The sequence below is a fragment of the Melanotaenia boesemani genome, chromosome 1, assembly GCF_017639745.1.
Source record: "Melanotaenia boesemani isolate fMelBoe1 chromosome 1, fMelBoe1.pri, whole genome shotgun sequence".
In the NCBI taxonomy this organism is placed as follows: Eukaryota; Metazoa; Chordata; class Actinopteri; order Atheriniformes; family Melanotaeniidae; genus Melanotaenia; species Melanotaenia boesemani.
In genome coordinates, this window is record NC_055682.1 from 32022595 (window position 1) to 32041979 (window position 19385).

General features: G+C 42.7%; 1 long non-coding RNA gene across 2 annotated transcripts; it reads left to right on the forward strand.

The window, feature by feature from the left end:
- The first annotated feature begins 12780 nt into the window (after window positions 1-12780).
- LOC121631743 lies at window positions 12781-19023 on the forward strand. 2 transcript variants are annotated; one of them, XR_006008788.1, is made up of 5 exons: window positions 12781-12867; window positions 13596-13758; window positions 16129-16496; window positions 17590-17633; window positions 18949-19023. It is a non-coding gene; the product is annotated as an uncharacterized LOC121631743 (long non-coding RNA). The 2 variants fall into 2 exon arrangements; XR_006008799.1 differs by having other exon boundaries at window positions 17590-17648; window positions 18949-18997.
- The last annotated feature ends 362 nt before the right edge of the window (window positions 19024-19385 follow it).

Below are 19385 nucleotides of genomic sequence, written 5' to 3' on the forward strand. Positions count from 1 at the left end.
GTCCAGACACCGCTCTGGTATCGGCCACACAAAACAAAACGAAATGGTTAATCAACGTAAAGTGTCCCGTTACAGGGTAACACAAGCACTATAATAATCAAAAGAGAATGTCCACAAAGAAACAGGGTAATCAACTTAAAGTGTCCCGTTAAAGGGTATCACAAAAGACTAGGATAATAACCAAAAGAAAATGTCCACAAAACGGGAAACACGCACAAAGGCGGAATTGGATATACCAAACAAAACCAAAATGAACTTCACCTCACTCAGGGTAGGGAACACCACACACATCAACTTAAAGTCCTTAATGTTATTCTTTAACTCGCCAAATTCACACACAATAGTCCACAATTCTCTCAGCCTGGCAGGCATGTGTCCCACTGTCCACAGCTGCCCCGAATGATGCTGCTGATGAGGTTATGTAGGGCTCCAAGGACGAACAGCCCGCCTTCCGATAACGAGCCGGCCAATCCAGGTGCCAGGTGAGGGGGTGGGGCGGTGCCACATGATGCACCCTGTCAGTCAGCTCAGCTGTCACCAGGCTGCAGTCCTGCTGGTCGCCGAGCCGGCAAGCAGGCGGCCGTAACACTCCCCTCCTTAAAGTGGAGCTCCATGCTTCACTCAGGCAGTAACGCAATGATTATCACATCAAACATTTCAAGAAGACACATTTCACATAAAGTTCATACACACGTAATGTTTTCACATTTTACACACCAACCCTTGACAAGGCGTCAGCGAACACGTTCTCGCTGCCTTTCTTGTGTCGGATTTCTAAAGGGAATTCTTGCACTAGTAGGGCCCATCTCATAAGTCGTTGGTTATGATTGTACATTCTTGACAGGAACGTAAGAGGGTTGTGGTCGGTGTAAACAAGAATTGGCACAGGGGAAGATCCCAAGTACACCTCGAAGTGCTGTAGTGCCAATACGAGAGCCAAGGTTTCCTTCTCAATAGTGGAATAATGGAGCTGGTGTCGGTTAAACTTTTTAGAGAAATAGCAGACGGGATGGTTGTAACCGTCAGACCCAGTCTGCAGGAGCACGGCGCCTGCACCCACAGCACTAGCATCTACCTCCAAAAGAAACGGCCGGGTTAAGTCAGGTGCGCGCAGCACGGGCGCGTGTAATAATAATGACTTAACGCTGTCGAACGAATGTTGACACGCAGGAGTCCAGCAGAAGGTACTCTTTGGACTCATTATTGATGTAAGGGGCTCGACCACGGTCGCATAATTCCTACAGAATGATCTGTAATAACCTGTCAGACCTAAGAAACGGCGCAGCGCCTTTCGGTTCTCCGGTACGGGGAAATCAACCATAGCGGATATTTTGGCTTCCACGGGCCGCACGCTTCCCTGTCCTACTTGTCGTCCTAAATAAGTGACGGTGGCCTTAGCAAAGTCACATTTTGCTAAGTTCAAAGTTAAAGAGGCGCTCGCTAGGATGTCAAACACAGTACGCAGCACTGTCATGTGTTGTTCCCATGATTCTGTGTAGATCACCAAGTCATCCAAGTACATGCTGCAATGGGGAACTTCACCGAACAACGTATTCACCAAACGTTGAAAGGTGGCCGGGGCATTACACATGCCAAATGCCATGACTTTGTATTGGAGGAAGTGATCGGGTGTTACAAAAGCGGAAATCTGGGATGCACGGGGTGTAAGTGGGATCTGCCAGTATCCCTTAAGCAGATCCAACTTATTGACGAACTTTGCATTCCCCACAGCGTCAATGCAGTCGTCTATACGGGGTAACGGGTACGCGTCGGGAACAGTTACAGCGTTCACCTTGCGATAATCTGTTATAAAACGCGGTGTTCCGTCAGGCTTGAGCTCGACTAGGCACGGGGAGCTCCAAGCACTACTACTGGGTTGGGCCAATCCATTTTCCAGTAGATATTCTACTTCTTGTTTCATTAACTGTCTTTTAGTAGGGTTGGCACGGTAGGGATGTTGTTTTATGGGTTTGGCGTTCTGGACGTCAATGTCATGCGTTACTACGGTAGTTTGTGTTGGAATATCTTTAAATATGCACGCGTACTCTTGCACTAAGTCGCGAATATCCGTCTGTTGCGCACGGGGTAGATGCTGCAGTAGAGAAGGCAGATCCTCCAGCATCTGTGAATTTGGTAACCGTGGAGTTAAACGAGGCTCTACGGGTGAAGCGGGATCGGGAGCACACCCACTCGATTCCTTCACCAGTAGGCCAACGTTCTTAATCGGAGTCACACTTTCCGTCGAATGCGGTACACGGTGGATATATGCTTTAAGCATGTTTACGTGACAGACACGAGTCTTCCGCTTGCGGTCCGGTGTTGCTATAATGTAACACGTATCACTTATACGGGTCTTGACAATATAAGGACCTGAAAAGCGAGCGGACAACGCAGTACTGGACAAAGGGAGCAGAGCTAACACTTTTTCTCCCTCCTGAAAGTGTCTAGTGACAGCTTTCTTGTCATAACGGGCTTTCATCTCCGCCTGCGAACTTCGCAAAGACGCAGCAGCGAGCTCGCGCGCGCGTCGCAAGCGAGTGGTGAGATCCGTGACGAAATCTAGTGCGTTCTTTTCCGGACTACTAGCTTCTAGCAGTTTTTCTTTAAGTACCTTTAAGGGCCCACGAAGTTGATGGCCGAACACTAACTCGGATGAACTAAAACCTAAGGATTCGTGAGGCGCCTGTCGAACAGCGAACAGCGCGTATGGGAGCCCCTCGTCCCAGTGTTTCACGTCGCTGTAACAGTGCTTGCGGAGTACGGATTTTACTGACTGGTGCCAGCGTTCCAGTGCTCCTTGGCTTTCAGGGTGGTACGCGCTGGAAGTGACATGTTTAATGTCTAACTCCCTTAGTGCTTGTGCAAAAAGCCGTGACTTAAAGTTAGTTCCTTGGTCTGTCTGTATTACTCGCGGCAGACCGAAAGTAGAAAAGAACTTTATCAATGCCTTAGTAATTGTCCTTGCGGTTATCCGTCGGAGCGGTATTGCTTCCGGATAACGTGTTGCCGTACACATTAACGTTAACATGAACACATTTCCCGATCTCGTTCTGGGTAATGGGCCTACACAATCAATAATTAGTCGTTCAAACGGTTCCCCCACTGCAGGTATGGGATGCAATGGTGCACGGGGAACTGGTTGGTTGGGTTTCCCCACCATCTGGCATACATGGCAGCTCTTTACGTACGTGACCACATCCTTCTTCAGGCCTGGCCAGAAGAAGTGTTTTAACACCATCTGATATGTTTTGTTAATACCTAGATGTCCCCACCATAAGGCATCATGCGCGTGCTTAAGAATATGCTGACGGTAAATGCTCGGCACAACAAGCTGTGTCTCAACATTCCAGTCCTCGTCTGGTATCTCCACCGGACACCAGCGTCGCATTAACACGTCGTTGCTTAAGAAAAACGAGCTAGGTTTCACCTCGGCCCCCTCAGCACTCACCACTTGTGGGTAACAAGGTTGCAAGGTGGGATCCTCCCTCTGCGCGTTGATCAGCTGGTTTCTCGTGAGGGGAGGGAGCGGGAGAGCAGAGAACACGGGGGAACTCCGAGCTTTTATGCCGGAGACCCCGGTCTCAATCTCACTTCCCGCACCCTCATCTGTAGGAGAAACAATAAAACTATCAGACAGGTCAATGTCATCATCATGTACCTCGTTGTTTTTATGTTTTTGTGAACGGGTTACCACTCCCGTTGACAGGGTTTCCGGTTGCGTCTCTTCACGCATCGGAACTCCCACAACTTCCAATGAGGGAATGACACAGCCACCAGCTATGTCATTTCCCAGCAAAACAGTGACATTTGCCACGGGAAGCTCGGCACAAACCGCCATTGGGTAGCTGCCACTAACCAATGCAGTTTTTAAGTGCACAGTGTGTACTGCGCGCGGAGTGTATTTCATCTCCACTCCCCGCAGGAATACGTCATATCCTGCTGACGAGGTCTCGGAGAAAGGAAGCGCATCTGCCAAAATAAGAGTCTGTGACGCACCTGTGTCTCGCAGCATGCGTACTTCTCTTTCATCCTCCACTCGTCCTGTTAAAGAAACAGTTCCAGTTATAATGAACGGTTGAAAGCACAGATCCACATCTTCCTTCACTGGATTTTTCTGGCTCACAAAACCAACTCCTTTTGAGGAGGTGTGTTTATTTTCCACTTGCTTAAACTTGTGACAGTCCGCAATAAAATGACCTGGCTTATGACAGTAAAAGCAGAGCCTCTCCTCGGGCTTCTTAGCCTTCATGTCAGATCCTTTTCTTACAGCCGGTGTTTCAGGTTTCTGGAACACCGTCCTATGTGTGAGGACGTATTCGTCCGCCATTGTTGCAGCAGAAGATAGCAGAGTTACTTTCTGCTCATTTAAATGAATAACCAGCCCTTCTGGTATTCTATTTTTGAACTCTTCTACTAGGATTAATTCACGGAGGGCTTCAAAAGTTTCTACACCACACGATGCACACCATCGGTCAAAGAGAGTACATTTTTCTCTTGCATATTCCACATAAGTCTGAGAGTATTCCTTTCTATAAGTGCGGAATTTCTGGCGATAAGCCTCCGGAACCAGCGCATACGCCTTGAGAACCGTGGCTTTCACTACTTCATAATCCTGGCTAGCCACAAGAGGGAGCGCTGCTACTACCTCTTGCGCTCTTCCAGTTAAGCGGCATTGTACCAGGAGGGGCCAACACTCTTTCGGCCATGCTAGAGCAATAGCAATTCGCTCGAAGGCAGGGAAATAACTGTCCACATCCGATTCCCGAAACCCTGGAACTAAAGGAATAGATTTAGAGACATCAAATGGTAAAGCCAGTCCCTGGGATGGACCAGGTAACCCGGGTGGGGAGACACTTGCCGCAAGCGCACCGCTTTGTCGGCTTCAATTTCCAACCGGCGTACCTCTAGTTGGAACTGCCGCTCCTGAGCTTTCTCCTGTGCCTCTAAGTGAAGCTTGGCAAGCCGCAACCTCAACCGAGCATCCCCACTGGACGCTCCCAGGCTACTGTCGAGCACGAGAGGGTCAAAGCGGGGGAGTGTGATCGGCGTCGTAACCCGATCACCTTCTCCAGACGCCTCTCCCTGCTCCGGCAGAGTGGGTCGGACTTTCTGCTCAGCGATCACCGGATCCATGCTCTGGGCATGATCCTCAGCACCAGGAGACCCAGTCGGCGTCTCGGAACCAACAGGCATACACACAATGTCTCTTTCCACCAAACCAGTTATTACCACTGACCTCAATTCCCGTTTCCTATAATGTCTCAGCCATGGGATATCGAAGTGATCAGCTATCACCGTTAAGTCGCCCTTACGACAATCCATGAGTGGGAGTGTGTAAGATTATAGGTGAGTAGGTGGGTGGGGAGGGATGATATGACCCTGGGGGTGGTGCGCTGTGGATCTGGGCTCTCCCGCTATTCTCCTTCTGCTCCTCTCCTTCCCCCTTGGGTGTCTGGTGGGTGGGTGTCTTCTGGGGTCGGTGGCGGCTTGTTGGTGGCTTGTTGGCTGCAGTCGCTGCGTGGCCTGGTTGTGGGGGGCGGCTGGCTCTGGCCTGTCTTGCCCTGGGGGGCCTCCTTGGGAACGGGGGTGCCTAGTGCTGCTGGCAGCTCACCATCCGGAGGGAGGTTCTCTTCCCTTCGGACTTACATCCCTGGACTCCTCTTCTTCCCCGCTCTCTCTATCTCTCTTACATACACACATAGACACACACACACACACACACACATAGGGATTTGGGAGGCGTGCATGTGTGTGAGTGTGGGGTTATATGGGGTGCAGATTGGAGTAGGTGGGGGGAGGGGGTCAATGGCGTCCTGGTTCCCGGGGTGTGCAGCTGGAACATCGGGGTGTTTGCTGGCCTACGCGGGGTGGTTGTCTGGGGGGGCCTGGTCCTTCTAGACATGTTGCTAGCCCTCTGCCTTTGGGGGGTGGGGCGGCCACCTCTGGGCTCCTGGGGCCCTGGGCCCTTCGCTTGGGCTGCCCTAGGTGGCTGGTCCCTGACGTGGCTGGCGGCTGCTGATCTTGGCCCACTGGGACCTGTGCCCCAAGACCGTGGGGGACTCTTGCTGGGGCTCTCCTCTGCCACCCTTCGGGTGGGGCTGGAATCGTCTTCGTGGTGGGGTAGCTTGGGTTAGTGCTCCGGGGCTGCTGCTGAGGGCCCGGGTCTCTGGGCTGCCCTGGTCTGCCTCTGATCTCCGTAGAGGCATGGTCGCATTTGCATGATCTCACTCACCACTCTTCATCACTGATCACTCCTTATTCCTCATGCTCTGCATGCTGACACAGTCACTGAGTCACTGAATTTTTTTTTTACCTGTGAGTTAGTATCTGGTCACAGTTATGCTACTTTCATGATATGTCTTTTTGATTTGGTTATTATTTAAAAACTCTTAATGACTAGCAGCTGTGTTTTTTTGTTGTTGTTGTTGTTTATTTGTTTGTTTGGTTTTTTGGTTTTTTTGTGTGTGTGTTTCCGTTTTTGTTTTTTGTAAAAGTTGTAGGAAATTTTCTGGTGTGTTCATGTACAGGTTTAACAGTTCGTTGTCTGGTGATGGTGTGGATTGAAGGGTCATTTCCTTCTTTCTGTGATGTTTTTGTCTCCTGTCTTCTTTCCCTTTTGCATCTTTTTGCTATTTTCCATCTTTTTCTGTCCCCTCCGGTCAGGTCCAGCAAGAATACATAGATTCCGTGATTCAAAGTAAATAAATAAATAAATGAATCAGATTATCAAGGGAAGCTTAACCAAAGGCCTCCCCTTGGCAGAGCAAATTTGTTCAGCACGATACAGCAACCAGATTATCATTTTGCTTGCTATGATGCTAGACAGGACAAGTTAAAAACAAAAAAAACTGCTCCTCCCACTGATGAAAAGAAAACAAAGACAATTAAAGCTGCAAGCAGCGTTGGAGGCCCTCGCACCTCTGGCGCCGCTTCGGCCTATTGCACCGCCCCATCACCCCGCAACCTCCCTCCAGCAGCACAGCCGCTATTGCCCACTGCCATATACACCTACCTTCCAGACTTTATCTCCATCAAGAGGTGATTTTCATCATGACAGGATCAACTTGCACCTCAGCCTTTCCAGTGATGACATCTGAAGCATTCATGACCTTGTTTCTTACAAACTGTGTTGAATTCCCACAAACTGGAGCATGATTTCATCAAGAGAAAAATTCCACGTGGCCACTAGGTGGTGGTAAAGTTGTTTTAATGTAGGACCATGTTCAGGTTGGAACTCTAATGAGAACAGGAAAATATTAGCTCAACTGGTCAACTGACAGCAGAGTTAGTGCCACTTCCTGTATAATGGCGAATGATTTAAACAATCACAGAAAGACATTTTAATCATGATGCTGTAAGACGTCAGTCATATTTTCAACCATGAGTTCATGAAGGATGATATTAATGAGTTAGAATTAGTTATACAGATGATAAAGGTTAAAATGGTGGGACTTCCTTTTCCCAGGGTGCGGGGCTATGGTGTTGAGAACATAAGGACATGAAGAGGCATTTTTGTTTGTTCTGTCATGTTACATAAATATGCCACATTTTATCATGTCGTTCAAAGCAGTGGTTGGAGCTGATAGATTAAATATTTATAGGGGGCGCTATAGAGCCACATAACCAGCATATGTGTATTTGAATCAGTTCCAGGTCTGACCACTGTCCTCCCTGCCGAGTTTGGTGGAGATCAGGAGTACATTGGGTCAGTTACAAGTACTTCCTGTTTCATGGCGGTGGACGCCATTCGCCATGTTTTGCTTGAGGAACGAACTTGAGTTTTGTTTTCTGTAATATCATGAAAGGGTTTGATCTGATCTCAAGCACTTCTGAGTGTGTGAGGTTAATCCCTGACGAGAGGGAACCCGCTGCAGGAAAAAGGCACTTCCTGTTTCAATTGGGCGGGGCTTAGGTCAAGACCAGAAGTAGTTACATGTATCTGTTAAGGAGCAGACTCTGATCTATCAGTGCAAGTGTGATGCTGATTGCATGAAAATTGAGGGATTTACACTGAATAATGATGTCATGGCGTCTTATCCAACCTTGTCATGGCGCCACGGTCTCGCCATGCAGCGTTGAGCAATGTCCAGATGACATCATCTGGACATGTAGATGTGGTCGGCATGGAACTGAAGTGAAACATGTGCAGTTTGGTACAAAATGAGTGTTGTATGTCAGAAATAATGGATTCCATGCTTGATGGCGAAACATCAAAACTTGATGAGGCGCCGCCGATGAACGCCACCTCCTATTAGAAAAATTTCAATAACTTTTGACCACACATGCCTCTGGAGTGTTCAGACTGAGTTTGAGGTAAATACAATAAAATCTGTAGGAGGAGTTCGTTCAAATGCAAGGCAAAGAAACATGCAAAAATGACCCCAGAAATGACAATTTTTTCAAAATGGCCGACTTCCTGTTGAAGTTATCATATAGGTCCAAGAGGCTTTTTTGTACATCCTCCCAAGTTCTATCAATATACTGGATTTCAGCCATATCGCTCAATGTAGTGGGCAGATATGATCAATTAAATATTTGTAGGGGGTGCTATAGAGCCGTATTACAATTTTTGCAGCATATGTCAACGTGGCTGAGTTCCCGGCCTGACCGCGGTCCTCTCTGCCGAGTTTGATGGAGATCAACGTTACAATGGGTCAGTTACAAGTACTTCCTGTTTGATGGCGTTGGACCACTATTTGCCAAGGTTACGTTTGGCAAAGGAACTTGAGATTTTTATTGTGGTATCATGAAAGGGTTTAACGTGTTGTGAAGCACTTTCAAGTGCGTAAGTTTAATTTCTGAGGAGATGGACCCCGGCGTCTGAAAAAAAGCACTTCCAGTTGAAAGTGGGCGGGGCTTAGGGCTAGTCTGGAATTGGTCATAAGGATCTGTTCAGGGCCGGATCCTGATTAATCTCTGCAAGTCTGATGGGGATTGGATGAGAATTGAGGGATTTATAGTGATTTATGATGTCATGGCGTCTTATCGAAGTTCGCCATGGTGCCACGGTCTCGCCCTGCAGCGTCGAGCAACAGTTTTCACCAGATATCATCACCAACTTGTTTTCTGCTGTCTGACCCAGTTTGGACCCAGTTGTGTCCAAAACGTTAGATAAGGGGGTCTTCGAGTAAAAACCATGACTTCCTGTCGCCAGGGGGCGTGGCCAATTCATAACCCAAATATTGACATGTAGATGTGTTCAGGATGGGAATGGTATCATACATGGCCATTTTGGTTCAGATACATTGTTTTATGTGGAAGTTATATCACTTTCGTTCTTCACGGCGAGACGTCAAACTTTGAGGCCCCGCCCCCTCCATGCCCTTTCTCCTATTAGAAAACTTTCAATAACTTTTAAAGACACATGCGTTCTGGACATTCTGAGCTGTTTTGGTAGCGGTACGATGAAATCTCTAGGAGGAGATAGATTTTGAAAATGTCAGTAAAACGCCAAAATGGCGAATTTGACCCAAAATGGCCGACTTCCTGTTGGTTTTCGGGCTTTGCTTCAAGAGGATTTTTTGTTTGCCTGAGCATTTAGAATATGTGTAGCGATTTTCATAAAGATTGATGACGTGCAGTGGCGGGGCATCATAAATAGGTGGCGCTCTCGTTCAATTTTGCCCGAACAGTCCCGAGCACCCCAAAATACGTAAATTTACACATTCCTTTGGGGGGGTACGCAAAATTAGGCGCGTTTTCGCGCATGTTTAACTCCCCTAAAATGCGATTTACTTTTGAGGAGAAAAATAATAAGAAGAATACGGAAAAAACGGAGCAATTACAACAGGCCTTCGCACCGCCTTCGGTGCTCGGGCCTAATAACTGAGTGAGATGTGTGTGTCCATGTGCAAAACTTTATACTCACATGTTCATGTGTGCCATGTGTCTATGCTATTTAGTACTGTTTTATTATTGTATCTAATTCTATGTGATTTTTGTTTGATGAAAATAAAGCTCTTATTATTATTATTATTATTATTATTATTATCAATAAAATTAATGATAATATCACCTTCATTTTCAGATCAATTTGTGCCAAAAACAGGGATATCATGCTGTTCACTTCCAAGTGAATCTTGAAAAGACAAAGAGGAACATATTAAGTACACTGCATGCAAAATTTACACAGTTCAATGTTTCAAAGTGTGCAAGCGTTTTCTTCAATTCTTAGTTTTCATAGCCCACTGATGGGCTGATCCTTAGTGCAATACAGCTGCAGTAAAACAAAGCTTAAGGGTTAAAAACTTCCTTTTATAAAATACTAAACCTAGATCTTTGAATGTGCAGTTTTCTGTAGGTAAGTTACAAAACATTTTGTTAGATCCTACCTTCATTTTCAGATTCTCCTGGGACACACTCAGAACAGTCATCCTTGTCACCTCTGAATAATTCTGGGGGGGGAAGAGAAACACATTTAGAACACTGAATGCAATATTGACATAACTCAATACTGCAAAAAGTTTGCATTCTTTACAGTGGCTGACTCAACCCTATTTTTTCTTCCACAAACCTTCTTCACTTGTGCTGACACTTGTCTCTGCCTCACATGCCCTATCATATTTTATTTTGGCAATAGCACAAAGCTCCTCTAAAGAGAGAGACATTTCTATCCTGAAAAAGAGAAACCGTGCATACATTGAATAATACATCTGTTAGAAATCTAATGTACAAATAAACAACACTGTTGCCCACTTGATGCTAAGATATAAAAGTATAAAGTATGTGTTTATGGACATATCAAATTATCTGCAGCCTAGACAACTGTTATTTCCGCATTTTAATCCTGTCCTTTTCTCCTTTTTCCTCAATCTCCCTGTCAGGTTCGGCACTGGCATATAAAGACTAAAGAAAATAAGATTACAATGAAAATAATAAAAATATCGAGGGCAGCCATGTATATAACTTGTTTCCCTTGGTAGAGCAAATCTGTCAAGCAAAAAATGGCATACAGACAGCCATTCTATATGGTAGAATACTGGACAGGACAGGGTAAAAAAAAAAAGAAGAAAACCTCTGGAAGAATGGGCATACGGCTGCGTGCGAGAGTAGGAGCGTTGTGGGAGGGGGGGTAGTTAGGGTGAGGTGGCGGTGCAATAGGACGGAGAGGCGCCAAAGGTGTGAGGGCCTTCATCGCTGCTTGCAACTTTAATTTTTGTTATATTTTTGTTTGACAAACAATGTTTTTCTTTATATTTTTATGGATTTTTTTCTTATTTTTGCTAGTTTTTAAATGTTTTTTTATTGTTTTGTTTGGGTGTTTTTTTGGGGGGGGTGTTTCTTTGTTTATTGTTTAGTTTTTTGTTAGTTTTTATTGTTTTTTTCTTATTTTTGTTAGTATTTTTATTTAATTTTGGGGGTTGTTTGTTGTTTTGTGTTGGTTTTTGGAGGGTGATTTTTGGGGGGGGTGGGGGGGGGTGGGGGGGGTTATAACTAACTATGTTAGTTTTTTAAATTTTTAAACTTCTTTTTGTTCGTCCTCCAAGTCAAACAACCTATGTGGTCGTTTGAGCATACTCCCAATTACGACATATTAGACCGTAATCTGCAACTGCTCCCCCAACGGTGACAGGAGGAATACCGCATATTTTTAACTGCCTTGTGTCAAATTTGTGTACCATAGAATATTTTGACAATTTAATTGTGTAATGATGTTTAACTTAGAATAGCTTAGTACAGTGTATGTAAATTTTGTTTATTTAATGTTCACCATGGAGTATCAGTATATGACATTGTGCTAAAAAGTTTTTGCTAGCTAGTGCGGGTATGTTAGCACTGCAAATTTTGTGTTTATACCTTGCATATTTGACAAAATGGTTTTCCATAAAGACGTGAATTTTTTTTACATGACACGAAGACGTCATTTGGTTGCCCAAACAGGAAAGAATAAGGGGCAGACAATGTTTTAAATTCCATGAACCACGATGTTGTCATTTTGAAAATTATCACCTCAATATAACATGTTAGACCGAAAAACTGTTGATCATAGAGCTGTACAGAATTAGATAAGTATTCTTATTATTTAAAGTCATATTCCCTAGTAAAATGTATGCTAATTTTGTTTATTTAATGTTTGCCAAGGAGTATTGGTATATGACATTGTGCTAAAATGTTTTTGCTAGCTAGTGCAGGGAAGTTTGCACCGCAAATTTTGTTGATGCCCTGCAAATTACACGAAATTGTTTTCCATAAAGACGTGTATCTTAGATGACATTAAACAGGTGTGGGGAAAACAGACACAACAGGTGTTTTTAATTTCTTGGACCGTGACGTTGTCATTTTGCATATTCTCAATAACGCGATAAAAAAATAAATAAATGAATAAATTAAAAATTGCCCGCAGAGCTCAACAGCATTAGATAAGTACTTTTTGTATTTAAAAATCATGCCCAAGGAAGGCATTCTGAGAGCTATAGGAAATATAACAGGTGAGCATGGTAGGTAAACAAATATGTCTGTCCCCTGTGTAATCCACAATTGTCAGTATGTGATGAAATCTGTAGACAGCACGGTTAGTATTAGATGTTAAATTTCTTTATGTGATATGACCAAAAGTAGTATGGCTAAAAGCAGATGATGCACATAATTTTATGTTCACATTTTCAGAATGAATCCATCTTTACTGTAATGGTTTCTTTTATAAACATTTATTCTCCATTCGAGTCAGCAATATCTAATCAGTTGCAGCTAATACAGCTTTTCTGTATCATGGGTATATGGTAAGAAAATGTGTCACACATGTTTCCTTTTCCAGATGCCTACTCAAAAAAAATGCACAAACAAAAAGAAAAATTTTCCAAGGAATGGAAAGAGCGTCAAAAGAAGAACAGTAGTATCAATAAAGCCTACGATTCAACAAGTTTGCTGGTACGTTTTTCTCTACCCAATGGTTATCATAAAATAGTTTCTAATAATCCCTGCAGAAGTACAGATTAATTGTTTATGATGAACAGACAAGAGAGAATTGCCTCATTGTAAAAATAGATCTTTTTAACATCATTGCTGCTGAAGTGATGCTGCATTTATCCTAGAAAACAAACAAACAAAAACTTTATGCTCTAAATTTAATATATTGAATTGTATATTGATCTGAATCACTTGAACAGTGCAGAAAAACATGCTTTTGTACAGCTGGCCAGCTCCTCCTTTGGCTTTTTTTTAATTAGTATTTTCAAGATTGTTTAAAAACATCTAAAAACAAAAACAATTAAAACCAAATCATAACAAAGGGAACAGTAACAACAAAGTTTTGTTTTCATGTAATATCAGCAGACTGCCTCAACTACTGGTTCAATGTTAAACAGGTGGAATAAATGGCAGATAAATCAGTGATAACAAAATGAATAGTTTTTACAGTATATAAATTTAATGATACTGTGGTATTCACAATAACTAGAAACAATACTACTTGACCAATAACAGAATTATATTTTTGCCTTATTCCCACTCACAACAGTTAAGGCCTTTGCTAAATAAGTGATAGTATAAAGGTTACTGTTAGGCAAAGGTGACAAGCACATTCATAAACTCTTTAAAATACTAAACTTTCACAACTAAACTTTAGCTTCTCTTTTTTGTGTTAACTTCTTTTTCAGCTTCATAAATGGCAGCTTTTGGAGAGGCATCCCATCCTCTTCCTGGCCAGGAGAAGGGAAGGAGGATTTATGGCAGAGTGTATGTGTCCATGGTTAATTAACACCGAGGACATGAAGGATGCTTTTGATACCATGAAGAAAATTTATGAAAGTCCTCTTAACGGTAATATGAGAAACATGTACGTCATATTTTTACCTAATCCACAATGAATCTAGGATTAACTCAGAATTAACAAGTATAACATACTTTAGGATGAAAATGCATACATGGACACCTGAGAGGTTTTAATATATTGAAGATGTTTAGTCTTAATTCATTACATTGTAGCAAAATGTCTCACTGTTTTGTTGAATTTTTGTACAACAAACAAGTTTGTGCTCTAATCACATGGTATGCATTCATTTATGGTATCTGTCCAGTGACAGACCCATGGACAAAAGCATGACTGGATTTTAGTTTGTAGAGCTGATTTAAAAAAACTCTCACTTAAATAAACAATGTTGCTTTTGTTCTGTTTATATTATATACGGTTGTACGCTCGCATATAGGTAAGAGGTGTTAAGTGTGAAGATTTCTGTATCTAAAAAGACCTTAGTGTTTAGCTGTGTTGTGGACAGTGTTCTGCATGAGCTTCTCAGCAGGTGTGTGTAGGCTCCAGCCAGTTACACTGTGTAGAGCACGAGTGTTGGTATTACTAGAATTACACATTATTCACACACCACTTGCACATTATTTGAACACTAACCCCCAATCCCAAACCGAAAACTTGAGCACTCGCCCTGAGCCCCTGATGACTAAATGACATCACCTGCATGAGGAGTCGAGGGTGACAGGCCACAAGGGCTCGAAATGCTTTAAATAGGATTGGGACAGCACTTTGAGACCTGCACTGCAAGGAGAGAGACGCCAAAACGAGAGGATTACAATTCTTTAAAAAAAAAAAAAAATGACAGAAGAGAAGTTGCTGCAGCGACGATTTGTCTGTAAGTATAAAACACTGCAGCCATGATTTATTGTCATGAATGTCTGAAAGAATGTGGCTAATAACAACGTAATATCTCCATCAACAGGGTCTGAAGACCAAACCAAAAAATTAATTTGTCTCAGGATAAAACATGAAGCGCTATTTACGGGCTTCCGCAACGCGTCCTTACAAGGATTTGAGTAAGTGTTGAGTTCTTGTAATCCATATAAAAGTAAATGGGCTGAAAACAAAAGAAAACCAGTGTTGATGAGCAGCATTTGTGTCTGTGTGCGTATGTGTATAGTGTTATCATTGCAGAAATGGGTCTGCAGAAGGTTGTGACCCCCAGCCAGGCTGCAAAGAAATGGGAAAACTTAAAGAAGAAATATAGGGTTAACCTGTTTAATGTTTATGCACATGGGTTGCTGGGTAACGACCCAGCGCCACAATACTGAAGAACATGTTTCACACGTCGGCTTCTCTCGGTAAACTCCGTGTTTCACGTGACATCGCAGTGATTTATGGGTAATTCCTTAGCGAAAGTTGGCATCGATGCTGACTTATGGAAAGGGGGCAGAAAGGGCTCAAAAATGTCCGCCATCATCCCTTGATCACTCACACAATTCCAATTGGAATACCACTGAACCCTCGAGCCCCTCGCGGGAGCGCGCCCGTGAGTGCAGGAGTGCTCAAGTGTTCCATTTGGGATTCGACCTAACTCTCCCATGCAGGGCTTAATTTGAGCCGGATCCTGCCGGAACAGGATCCGGGAACTCTCTTATTTTGACAGGGTGTGTTCCGGCAACTGTTTGCTTGGATCCGGTATTTTCAGGCCTACTACTTCCACCCCCCAAAAGTTCAAAGTCATGGGCATTTGTTTATTAAAAACACAAAAATATAATAAAATAGCACAAATAAATTGCAAATTAGTTTTTAATTTGGTGTGGCTCATTATTAAAATTATGGTTATTTTGTTTGTTAAATTCACAACAAAAAAGAGGTGTTTGATGGGTAATCACGTTACCTACTTGCTTCGTAAGGAGATTGTATAGTAGGCTTCTTCACGTAACAAATTTGCACCCCAAACCGATCTTCTCTACACACTACCACCATCTCTGATCTGCTCTTTCTCAATATTGTCGGACCTCCTTTGACCAAGTTCAACCCGGTCCCTTATGTGAGATCGTGGGTGGCTAAAGGACACAGGACTGCTACTGAGTCACGGAGCAAGGTGCGAAGCAGGGAGGAGAATGAGGAGGCGCACTTGGCTGCGGTGTGGGATATACTAAACAACTAGCAAGGTAAGAAATCAGCCTGCACTAAATGCACTTATAGAGCCACCTAACGCATTTAAAAGCAATGTATGAAAATGAAATTTTTTGGTATTTTGACACTTGTGCGCCCAAGTTTTGTGTTGTGTGTGCGTTCCGGTATCAGTATTGGCCTCGGCTGAACCCTGGTCTGGTACCACTATCTGCGTTCCGGCACCGTTTGATTTACAAATTAAGCACTGCTCCCATGTATTTACTGTTAACTGGTTTGTGAACTGAATTTCTTCTTCCTAAAAGTAACAACAGCAGTCGAAACTACAGCTGAGATGGGGGAGAGGCCAGGACCGGGTACTCTTAGCCAGGACCGAGTACTGAGGATCCACAGCTCAATGAGGAGAGGGCTGACCCAGCCCTAGAGTCCACGCCTTCCATCACTCCTCCTCTGTTGCCCTTTCATGCTTTTTCTGAGTCCTCCTCCCCAACTCCTCTCTTGTCCCCTTGGCCCCAGTCCTCCTCTCCGACTCCTCTTGTATCCTCCTGTCTCCAGTCCTCCTCCCCAACTCCTCTCTTGTCTTCCTGTCCCAAATCTTCCTCCCTGCATGCTCCAGTGTCTGTTGGACTTACCTCACAGAAGAAAAGACGCAGGAGGACAGCAGACACAGTTGGTATGTGTGGATTTGCCCTTCTCTCATCATTTATAATAATCATTGTTAAAAGTCTTGGTGAGAGTTGAAATACAGTCTCCTCCAGTAAACAAGCATAGTGGCTTTTTGGTATAAAAATCATCTAAATAAAATTTATCTGAATCTTATTTGAGGTCACTCTCTCCAGGAAATCTATTAATACATTTGCATTTTAACAGTTTGAAGATTTAAGTGCACAGGGGTGCTTTTATTAAAAGGGAACAAAAATTTAACAATTTGTTTTTTAAATTGTGTTTCAAGTTGTCCATTTAATTTTCAATGTTTTTTTAACAATGACCACCATGGCAATATTTTGATGTTTCTTTAATCAATAAAACTTTTATCCCTTTCAGAGTGTCCCATTCATCAAGGGTCATCCATTTTCCCCTACAAAAAAAATTTGAGGCAAAGAGTCAGGGAGGTTGGTTTGAAAAAGTGTTACAAATGTTTCACAATAAGAAAGTAATTATGAAAACATATAAATATCCTAACATAATTATATCTACATGTGTTGATGTGGTCAGGACACAATAGAGGCAAAGTGCTGCCTGCAAACTTTTAAAGTCTATATGAACTGGATGAGGTAATGGCACGGAGCTTTCAGTCTTATTTGTGAATCTGGCAAGAAAACATGTATGAAAACCATTGCAATTTTTTCTAGCAACATATTTGCTTGTTGACTCGAGAAACAAGCTTCTGATTATAACAGTGGGACTACTACTTGCATATACTGACCTATAAGTGCACCTTGCTGTGCATCTGCCTGTGTGTCCTCGGCTTAGTGTAGTTAGTGTCCAGATTTTACAAACAAGAATCAAATAACACTTAACAGTTGTTTTGCAGTATTTCTACAAAACAATTACATGATTACAATAAAATGGGCCTCATTCACCAATTGTTTCAAAGAACAAATCAAATTCTGTAATTTTATCTTATTGACCATACCGGCTGATTGAAAGATAAGACGGCTCTTCTTTGGGGGGGTGTTTGATTGTATTTTTTGTGGTTTAGACAAATGAAGGAAAGCTAAAGAAAAGTTCTTTAATTTTATGGTTTGTCTTTATGTCTCTACTAGGGCTGTGTGGAGGTCTTGGTGCAGTGGCATCCTTGCTCTGGATGGTATGTATGTTTAATGTATGTATGAAGCTTTTACCTGTAAATATGTATTGTTGCATTTACCTGTATTGTACAAAACACTCAAAACAACTAAACAAGTTCTTATTTTACATCTAAAGTTGTTTATGTAGATGCTTACATCAATAGGTCATAGTACTGTCTTCTTTTACATAAATCCACATTCTAACATGGATATTATTACACCTGAAGAATTTCAACCCAAATTCACAATTAACTCTTACCTAAATATTGTAAATGATGCTTTGCAGTGTAACTACAGAATGATAATTTATTAGATTGTTTTTACTTTAATCCAAGGATGTCTAGATCCAGCCTCCGTGACTGGTATCCTGCAGGCTTTTGCTTCAACACAGCCTATTCTAACCAATGGCTTATTGTACAGAAGCTGATAAGCTTTTGGATCCACGTAATGTAAATCAGGTGTGTTGGAACTGGAGTACTCTAAAACCTGCAGGACACCAGCCTTCGAAGACCGACTTTGGATACGCCCTGCTTTTAATTATGTGCAATATTATGATCCTGTTTATGTTTATATGTTGTTGTTGTCTACTTTTGGAAATGGGGTTTGTACTGGAAAAAGAATTTTGTTGCAACTGTTGCAATGACAATAAAGTTTTGATTGATTCATTCATTCATTCATTAATGCCATATGTTCAGATTTTCATTAGTTATTTTCTACACGACTTAGCTAATTCAGGGTTGCAGGGGGCTGAAGTCTCTCCCAGCAATTAGCAGGCGACAGGCAGGTACACCCAAGACAGGTGGCCAGTCCATCAAAAGGCCAACACAGACAGACAACCACTCATGCTCACACTCACTTATAGGGAGACTTTAGAGCAGAGGTGACCAAAGTCGGTTTTCAAGGGCCACTGTCCTGTATGTTTTCAGTGTATAACTGCTTCAACACACCTGACTGAAATTAAATGCATCAAAAAGCCGATGTAGTTCTGTACAGCGACTTATTAATTGAAGTCTGATGGTTTTGGAGCAGAGACACATTAAAAACCTGTAGGATTGTGGCCCCTGAAGACCGGAGCTGGACACCCCTGATTTAGAGTAACCAATTAACCTAACATGCAGATTCCATACAGAAAAAAACATTCTTCAAATCTCCTTCCAGCTAAGGCTTTAAATGTGCTTTGCAAATAAACTTGACTTGACTAAGTATTTGCTAATGGCTATTCAGAACTATTTCCAAATATTCTTGTAAATGGTATTGTCAGGATGGTACATTATGAAAACAGTTTTAATGAAACAGTAATATTTTGGGCTGCCTGTCTTTCTCTCTGTCTTGCAGTGGAATGAAGTGGAAAAACTCTTGGGAACCAAAGGCAAATATTCAGATACAAAACCCTAAAATGATTGTTATAGTTAATTTCATTGTTCTATGTTTGGATGTTGGATTATATATGGTAATGCAACTGTTGGACCATTATTTGACATTTTCTGTTTCTGTAAATGTTCAAATGGTAAGCTGTAACAGAAGAAGTGACATTAACGAGTAATCTCTTGTAGCATTCAGCTGTGAAGTATGGCTTTTACTCAGGTATTGTAAGTAAAATAATGTTAATAAAAATATTTTGTGCAGACTACATTTGTCCTGCTTTTCTTACATGCTGTGCTTTTAGATCACCTTTGTGTGCTATTACATTGATGTACATTCAAACACAATTTAATTTATTATGGATACTTTGGGAGTAAAGAATTAGTCTATCCCAACACATGCTCTGCTGA